Below are 8,102 nucleotides of genomic sequence, written 5' to 3' on the forward strand. Positions count from 1 at the left end.
CCAAAAGTTAATTTAGCAGGAGAATCTGTTTTTCAAATGAAATTTGAAGTAGAAAGCCGAAATAAAACACAGGTAACAGTAGTGTTCCTGGGAAGAAGTGCAGGTCAGGGCCTTGCCCTGTCCCCACAACTCCACCAACCAGTACATCCCTGGGCTGCCTTGTGAGGCTTATGCTCTGGAGGAACCCCATTTGAAAAGCACTGAAGCAGAGGCTCCCTCCAACACTGCGTTCTGGTCACAGTGAAGGAGCCATGAGTCCTGTCTCAGGGACCCCAGGCCCAGGGTCACAGTGTGACCACGGAGTGATGCCTAGGATGAGATATCAGCTTTTCACTTTTTCCCCAGGGGAAAGCAAAGGAGATGGGCCTTGGGCACAGCAAGAGGGATTAGGGTTAGCCTGCATTTCTGGCAATGGTGCTGGAAAGGACGGGGAGAAGGAAGTGGGAGGAGGACCCATGGCTCAGGAGAATGCTCTTGCCTTGATTAAAGATGAGCTTTCTTCCTCTGGGCAAGGCCAAGGGCAGCTCCAGAAGCAGAGGAGTGGCTTAAGCAGCCTCTGCAGGGCTCTGCCTCTGTGGACTTGCTTTGACTCTGGTTTGGGAGGATCTAGGGGCTGCGTGGGCATTTTGCTCTTCACCTAATAGCCATGTGGCGCGGAGAATGCTCGGAAATTATACCATCTGTTAATTATCCTCTGAATCAGGGTTGGGTAATGAGACTCTCATTTCTGCTGAAGGCCTAAGCCAGCACATGGGGAAACTGCAGCTCTCCATTCATCTCTCTCCCTTTGTACCAAAATAAGCTTTCTGGGTGGGAGAGAGCCACAGCCTTGGCTCTGGATCATGTGTGGATCATGGTTCTGGAGCCTAGCGCTGAGGCAGGGGCTGCCATGGAAGGCACAGGAACAGGAAGCCCCCCTTCTTGGTCCCCAGTGGCCTTTCTACCTGAGGGCAGACAAGTTGGGGGATGCAAGGAACCCCCTCTTTTCATCTCCAAACATGTTTGGCAAATAGTCTTTCCTCTTCTCCCTGCCGTGACCCCAGGGGCACAGGACAGAGCTGCCTGTCCTTGCACTGTCCCCTCCTCAGCTGCTTCCACCTCCTAAAAGCTGGAAGGAAACTTCCAAGTCTTCTGTGCACCACAGTGTCTCAGTCTAGGGCTTGCCCTGGTGATGTCCTTCTTGACCCCTAGAAGGGCCACCTACTTCATGGAACTTTCCAGCTGTAAGGAACCTTCAGACCTCCCTCCTACGTGGGGGAAAATCAGGGTGCAGCACGATCCTGGAGTCTGTTCAAAGGGAATTTACTGCTCTTCTAGGCCAAAGCTCCTGCTTTACCATGGAGGCTGGGAAGGCAAAGTGACCTGCTGGGATAGCCCCAGGCTCTCTCCCAGCTCTACTGGGGCTTCCTCACCTAGGCTTCTTCCTGAGGGCCCCCCCAGGCAGATGGAGAATACATTTTTGCATAAGGCCTGGCCCTAGCTCTCAGCTGAACAGGGTAGCATGGGTGAAGTGATCCAGGAGCAACTGAGACAGAAAAGGTTAAAGGAATTCAGAGGAGAGGGCAGTGAGAGTGGAGGAAATCCTCCAGGTCTTCCTGGAGGAGGTGGGACTTGGGTTGCATCTTGAATCAGAAACAGCATTCCTGGCAAGAGGAATTCATAAGCAAATTCATTTAACCTGCAGGGTAAGGGTCTTCCCCAAGGTTAACAGCTCAGAAATGGCAGACCTGGGATTTGAACCCAGGCAATCTGGCTCCAGAGTCTCTGCTCTTAATGAATGAATGTGATGTGTCACCTTAGCTGAAGCCAAGATCGGGGTGGGTGTGTTGTGGCCCAGCACAGCGGAGGGGCAGACAAGGCCACATTTGGGAAGAATCAGGTGACCCTTGTCATGGGCTTGTGGGCTGAAATTCTAGGACCAATGGCCTGCTTGAACAGGGTATGGTTGGAGGCCGTGGAAGGGAAGGGTCACCGTGACCTTTGCTGGGCAGGAAGGGGGGTTTCTCTGGCTGGAGAGAGGGGTGGGGAGATCCTGATTCCCCTGGGGCCTGATCCTGTTTCTGGGCTCAGTGCTGCCTATAAAGGGCACAGAAATGGGAGGCGAGAGGTTGTTCCTGTGGAGCTTCAGACACTGCCATTCTGGGTCTATAGGGTGGGGTAGGATGGAAGGGACCGGGAGCCGAAAGTTGGGGCAGGCCAAGACCTGAGTGTCTCCTGTCCACGCTTGCCTCGTGTTCCCGGTCCGCTTCCCTGCACTTTTCTCCACAGCTGAGGCTGTACTCTCCTGAGTGTGGACACTGTCCTTTCTGGGCCCCCCACTCCGTGCCTGGCACTGAGGGGCACTCAGTCAGAGTTTTGAGGATACTTGGATTCTTCCTGTGGTTGCTTCCCCTCCAAACCGGTCTCCACTCAGCAGCCCAAGTCATTGTTTTAAAAAAAATTTTTTTTTAAGATTTTATTTATTTATTTGAGACAGAGAGAATGAGAGACAGAGAGCATGAGAGGGAGGAGGGTCAGAGGGAGAAGCAGGTTCCCCGCAGAGCAGGGAGCCCGATGCGGGACTCGATCCCGGGACTCCAGGATCATGACCCGAGCCGAAGGCAGTCGCTTAACCAACTGAGCCACCCAGGCGCCCGCAAGTCATTGTTTTTAAATCAATGAACATTTTTTAGATTTAAAAAATCTCTCCCCATTTTTTTTATTTTGGAAAATGGCAAGTATTCAGAAAAATTGCCAGAATGGTACAATGCATCCCCAGATACCCTCCACCTAGATTCACTAATTGTTGACACTATGTTTTTCTCTCACAATTTTTAGAGAACGAAGTGAAACTGAGGTGCAAAGGTCATGGCACCTCAAGCCTCTGGCCCTCAGCGTGCAGCTCCTGGGGTCAGAGTCCTCTCCCACACCCCCACACGGTGGCTGCCGCACCCCGGACACAAATGGTGATTCCTGGTGTCATCGAATATCCGGTCTAATCCAAATTCCTTGCTGTCTCTCGGACATCTTTGATAGCTGCTTCTTTCAAACCAGAGGTTTATGCATTACCTTTGGTCATGTCATTTTACTTTCCTTCCCTCCCTCCCTCCCTTTCTTTCTTCCTTGTGATAGTGACTGTTTAAGGAGTCCAGGCCAGTTTTCTTTTCTTCTTCTTCTTTTTTTAGCTTTTATTTATTTATTTATTTATTTATTTATTTATTTAGAGAGATCGTGTGAGCGAGCACGGGGGGTAGGGGCAGAGGGAGAAGCAGACTCCCCTCTGAGCAGGGAGCCCAAAATGGGGCTCGATCCCAGAACCCTGGGATCATGACCTGAGCCGAAGGCAGACGCTTAACTGACTGAGCCACCCAGGCACCCCTAGGACAGTTTACTTATTGGATGTGCCATATGCTGGATTTATCCGATGGAAAGACCCCTCATGGTGTCTTTCACAGAGTAATACTGCAAAGTCTGAATCTGAGCATGTTGCTCCCTTCCTGAAATTCTTGCACTGGGGCTTTTTGGATGTACTTGAATAAAAGCCAACTTCCTCATATTGGTCCACAAAGCCCCGAGGGGCCCAGCCTCCGCCCACTTCACTCTGTTCTGGGCACCCTGGCTTCCTTCCAGCTGTTGAATATGGTAGTCTTAAATATCCCCTTTTTGATGGCACATATTACAAGTTATAATTACGTGAAGTATTTATTTGTTAATTTATTTGGTTGACATCTGTCTTTGCCACTAGCAATAAGCTCCAGAGGAGCAGAGAGAACACGTGTGTCTTGAACACCACCACCTAGCATGGTACCTGACACATAGTAGACAGTAAATACTGGTTAAACGAATGGATAGATGAATGGATGGATGGATGGCATACAGGAGTAACCAGGTGTTTGTCCATTCCTGGAGCTACCATCTGGGAGGCCAGTCGGGTCTCTGGGCTCCTCGGCGGACAGCCCTGAACTCATTCACTTTAACCAGAAAACTGTCTTCTCAATGCCAGGTGCAGCCAGGATTTGTAGGCCTGATGTCCCAGCCAAGTGAGATAGACTTTCTTTGAGGCTCATTAAAAGATGGCATTGGATGCCTTAACCTGGCAATAGGTTCAACCCACAGTGCTACACTATTTGCTGAGGGTGGCTCAGTAGGCCCAGCATTCCATATGACTGAGGTACAGTCCATCAAAGATCCAGCTGAGATCATTTTTGGCCCTGAGCACAGAGGGGAAGAGATGGAGCCTGGGGCTGAGCTATGAGCAGCATATCCCAAAGCAACATCTACAATAAGTTAATTGTTAAGTGTATCAGAGCAGGCCCAGGAGAGAGCCCTGTCTGGCCCTAGCCATGTTCCAGGCACCAAGCTACGTGTGAGAGGTACACAAATGAACAAGACTCCAGCCCTGGCCTCCAGGAGCAACCAGTCTGATGTGGACAGAGACAGATGCGGTGGTAGAGCTGTATTTGTTAATATTTCTGTGTGGGGCTGGAGGAGTTAGGGAAGGTTTTGGAAAAGAGGTGGGGAAGGAGGAATTCACAGAGTGCCAGGAGGAGAGGACATCCCCTCGGAGGGAACAGCATGGGCAAATACAGAAGGGGACAAGGCGTGGTCAGTGCTGGGAGAGGTGCGTAGTTAGGTGGGGCTGGAGCTCAGAGCTCATGGTTAGGATAAGAAGAGGAGAAGAGCCTTGTGAAGAATGTGGGCCCTGGCTGAGAAGTCTGGGCTTTATTTGATTAGTTGAGAGAACCATCTGAAGCATGTGGGCAGGGGAGGGCCGACGGAGGCATGGTGAATAGTCCCCCTGAAGGAGGGGCTGGGGGCGCAGACCAGCAGGAGGCGCCTGTAACAACAGTCCAGGCGGAGAGCCAGTGTTGCGGCTGAGGGACACGTTGCCGAGGGGGTAGATCTGAGCGACCAAGGGACTCTGCGACTGTGTGAGGCAGGCCGCTGGGGATGAGGAGGAGGAGTTGGTCCAGTGGGAGTCCCAGGGGTTTGTTTTGGGTGCCTGAACACCCAGAGGAGGGAGGGAGCAGAGGATCAGCTAGGGAGTTAGACTTTGAGATCCTGCTGGAGATGTGTGTGTTAGGGGGGAGTGGAGTGGAGCTGGAGATGCATGGTGGGGGATGGCAGATTTGGGATGTGAACTAGGAGAGCATGCAGACAAAGAGCAGAAGAGAGCCCAGGGGAGCCAGCATTTAGGTGCAGGTACAATCTCCTGATCCTCCTTGCTCCTCTACCCTCAACTCAACATCCCCTTGTTCTCTGCACTCCAGCTGTTCAGGCCTTCTTCCTGCTCCTTCATGTGGTTCCCTCTGTCTGGAACATTCCACCTTCTCTCTGACGGGGTGGGCACTAGGAGGGCCGGGAATGCTGATGAGGTAGCAGAGCCTACAAGTGTCTGCTGCTTATTTATCTTTGAGGGAAAGGAACCAGATGGAGTCTGAATTTGACAGCAGACGCAGGGCGGCAGCAAGGCTGTCTTAAGATGGGGAAACTAAGCAGGTCGGTACTGAGGGGAATGGGTGAGGAGGGGAGAGACTGGAGAGGAGAGGGAGGTTCAGGAGAGAGCTAGCTGATGAGTAGGGACTCGGGGATACCAAATGGCCGTGGGATCCAGGGAACAAGTAGACAAGGAGGAAGAGTAGAGAAAGAGAAAAAGAAAGAAAAAGAAAAAATATATATATGGGTTTTTTATGCTCTAAAACAAGATGGAAGGAGGAAAGGATGAACGTTACTCTAAACGGAAGCTTAATTCTTCCCTTTCTTCAGGGTTTAAAAAACAAGTCTCTCTGAAGGGTCGCACCATCTTATTAGCAATTTACACCTCAATGAAAATAATTTTCCAGACCAGTTCTAACAGCAGGTTTAAGTGGGGGGAGGGAAGTCGAAGTCTTGTGGAGGGACCCAGACTGCTCTCCAAAAGGCAGGACTTGTCAGCCAACCAATCAGAGCAGCGAAAGAGAGCAACTTCCCCTCAGAAAAGGGGGCTTTCCCCCAATCGGCAGTCGCTGGGACCCCCGGGGACGTAGGGGTTGGGACCCCGCAAGGTTGGCGTCCCAGTCTCCTTTCCGGCAGGTCTGTGGGGAGCAGCCCCGCACCAGCTTCTGCAAGGAGAACCTGCCTGCAGCACCCCCGCCCCCCCCCGGGGGGTGCTCTTAAAAGGGCAACGTCAGAGGCAGTGGTGTCCGCTCCACCGGGACCTCCCCTGGACGCGATGCAGGGTTGCACCCCCTTTTGTGTGTAGCTGGGAGGAGCTTTTGGGGAACCCCATGCTGGGAGGTGACTGGGGGAGTGGCACAGGCCCCTCATTCTGGCACAAGCTCTGACATGCAGCACATTTCTCTGGGGCCCATCCCAGCTCTGCCTGTCAGACTCATCCTGGGAGGGCAGCCAGGGCTGCCCCAGGCCCCCAGCGGGAGGTATGGGGGAGGTCGAGGGGAGAGTAGGCGTTCTTAGGATCCTGGGTACCCCAGGAAGACTTGAGCGAAGGAAAAGCGGGACAAGTCGCCGGGAAAGCATCCGATCCCAGGAGGGGCTTCACCTTTGCAGTGTTTGGCTCCTTGGTGGCCGATAAACTGAACTTCTCAGCGGTCTGTGAGCTCATGCAGGCCCCTTGGTCTCACATTGGTCCCCTGGCTCTTTAGAATTTCCTTCTGGAAGTCTGGCTTCTAGTTGTCTCTATCTTTTGGTAGAGAGGCCAGGTGCCTCCTCTCTTGCCTGAAGCACCCAGACCTGCTTCTTGGGCCCGGAATTCCTGGGTGTGGGAACTAAAGGTTGGTGAGGGACCCAGGGCTCTGACTCACTCCACCAGGCCTGTGGGGTTGTTTGCTAACTGAGGTAGTAAGCTGGGTAGCCGAGGTTGGAGATGGGGCAGGTCAGGGTGCCAGGGATGAGGGCATCAGCTGTGGGTTGCGGAGGCAACTGCTAGGGTGGAGTCAAGGTTATCTGGGACTGTTCCCAAGTGCTTAGCGTCTACGCCAGCCTTCCATCCTAAACAAGGCTTGCATCAGCCCCATCCCACTGCTCCAGGGAGGGAAGGAGTCTGGTTTTCAGCTCCCCTGGGAGCAAGAAAAGCCACACCTTTCCCAATGACTGTGAGTTCTTTGAGAGCAAGGACTGTGTCCCATTCTTTCTGAAAGCTCTGCTCCTAATCATGCCTGCCTACTGGCATGTTCCTGTGTGAGCTCTAAGGAAGAACCTCAGCCACAGGGTCATCCTTTCCTTCACAACGGTTTTTTTCTCCTCTGGCTCCAGCAGTAAGAAAGGGGTACAGATCTGCTAACAGAGTCAGCTACTTTCCAGGACTCCACTCATTCCTTTTCACTAGGCAGGCTCCCAGGCCTGTCCACACACTCACCCAGCCACAGGGCAGGTAGGGGAGGGTTGGCATGGGAGCTGGGCTGCCAGCAACACAGGGCAGGAGGCTCTGCATGAAGCAGTAGAGAGTCTAGGTTCCAGGGGCCAAAGGCTCCAGAAAACTGGTCAGGTGAGAAGGTATTTCAGCCAGTGCAGGGAGGGGGAGGGGGCCGGGGGAGTCTGGAGCCGGGCCAGGCCCCTCCAGGCTGAGCCCCAGCTTCTGCCCTCCCACAGTGCTGAGGGCCACAGAGAAAAGCAGTGCCTCCTGGTGGAAGAAAGACCCCAGGCATGAGGAGCAGAAGAGGGTAGCAGTAGGGAGCAGAGGAGGGAGCTAGAAGGACCTCTAAGGCTAGCTGGGGGTGTTCAGAGCCACTTGAAAGTTTCTAACCCTAAAGCCCAATGGGCTTTTCAGAGGGGGAAGAAGGGTGTGTGGTGGTGACCCAGACCACCCTCCCGACACTGTATAAACTGCCTTTCTTCAAACCGAATAGCAAAGGCTATAGGAATGTCCACTTCTGGTCCTTCTGAGTACCTGGGAGCAGCTTGTTCTTGTGTCCTCTTGCCCTGGCTTTGTCATCTCAGAGCCAAGGGCAACAGGTTACAGCAGAGAGGCAGGCTGATGGAGCCTACCTGTAGCAAGAGAGCCACCGTGGTCACCCTTTCAGGTGGCCCAGTTTTGACAGGGTTTCCACGAGCAAGATTAACAGGATAAGCCTCAAGTCCCCATTGAAGACCAAGCACACAGCCTCCTTTGTGGGTGCCAAGCTCTG

Source organism: Mirounga leonina, unplaced genomic scaffold, assembly GCF_011800145.1.
Source record: "Mirounga leonina isolate KUSES-001 unplaced genomic scaffold, KU_Mleo_1.0 Mir_173, whole genome shotgun sequence".
NCBI classification, from domain to species: Eukaryota; Metazoa; Chordata; class Mammalia; order Carnivora; family Phocidae; genus Mirounga; species Mirounga leonina.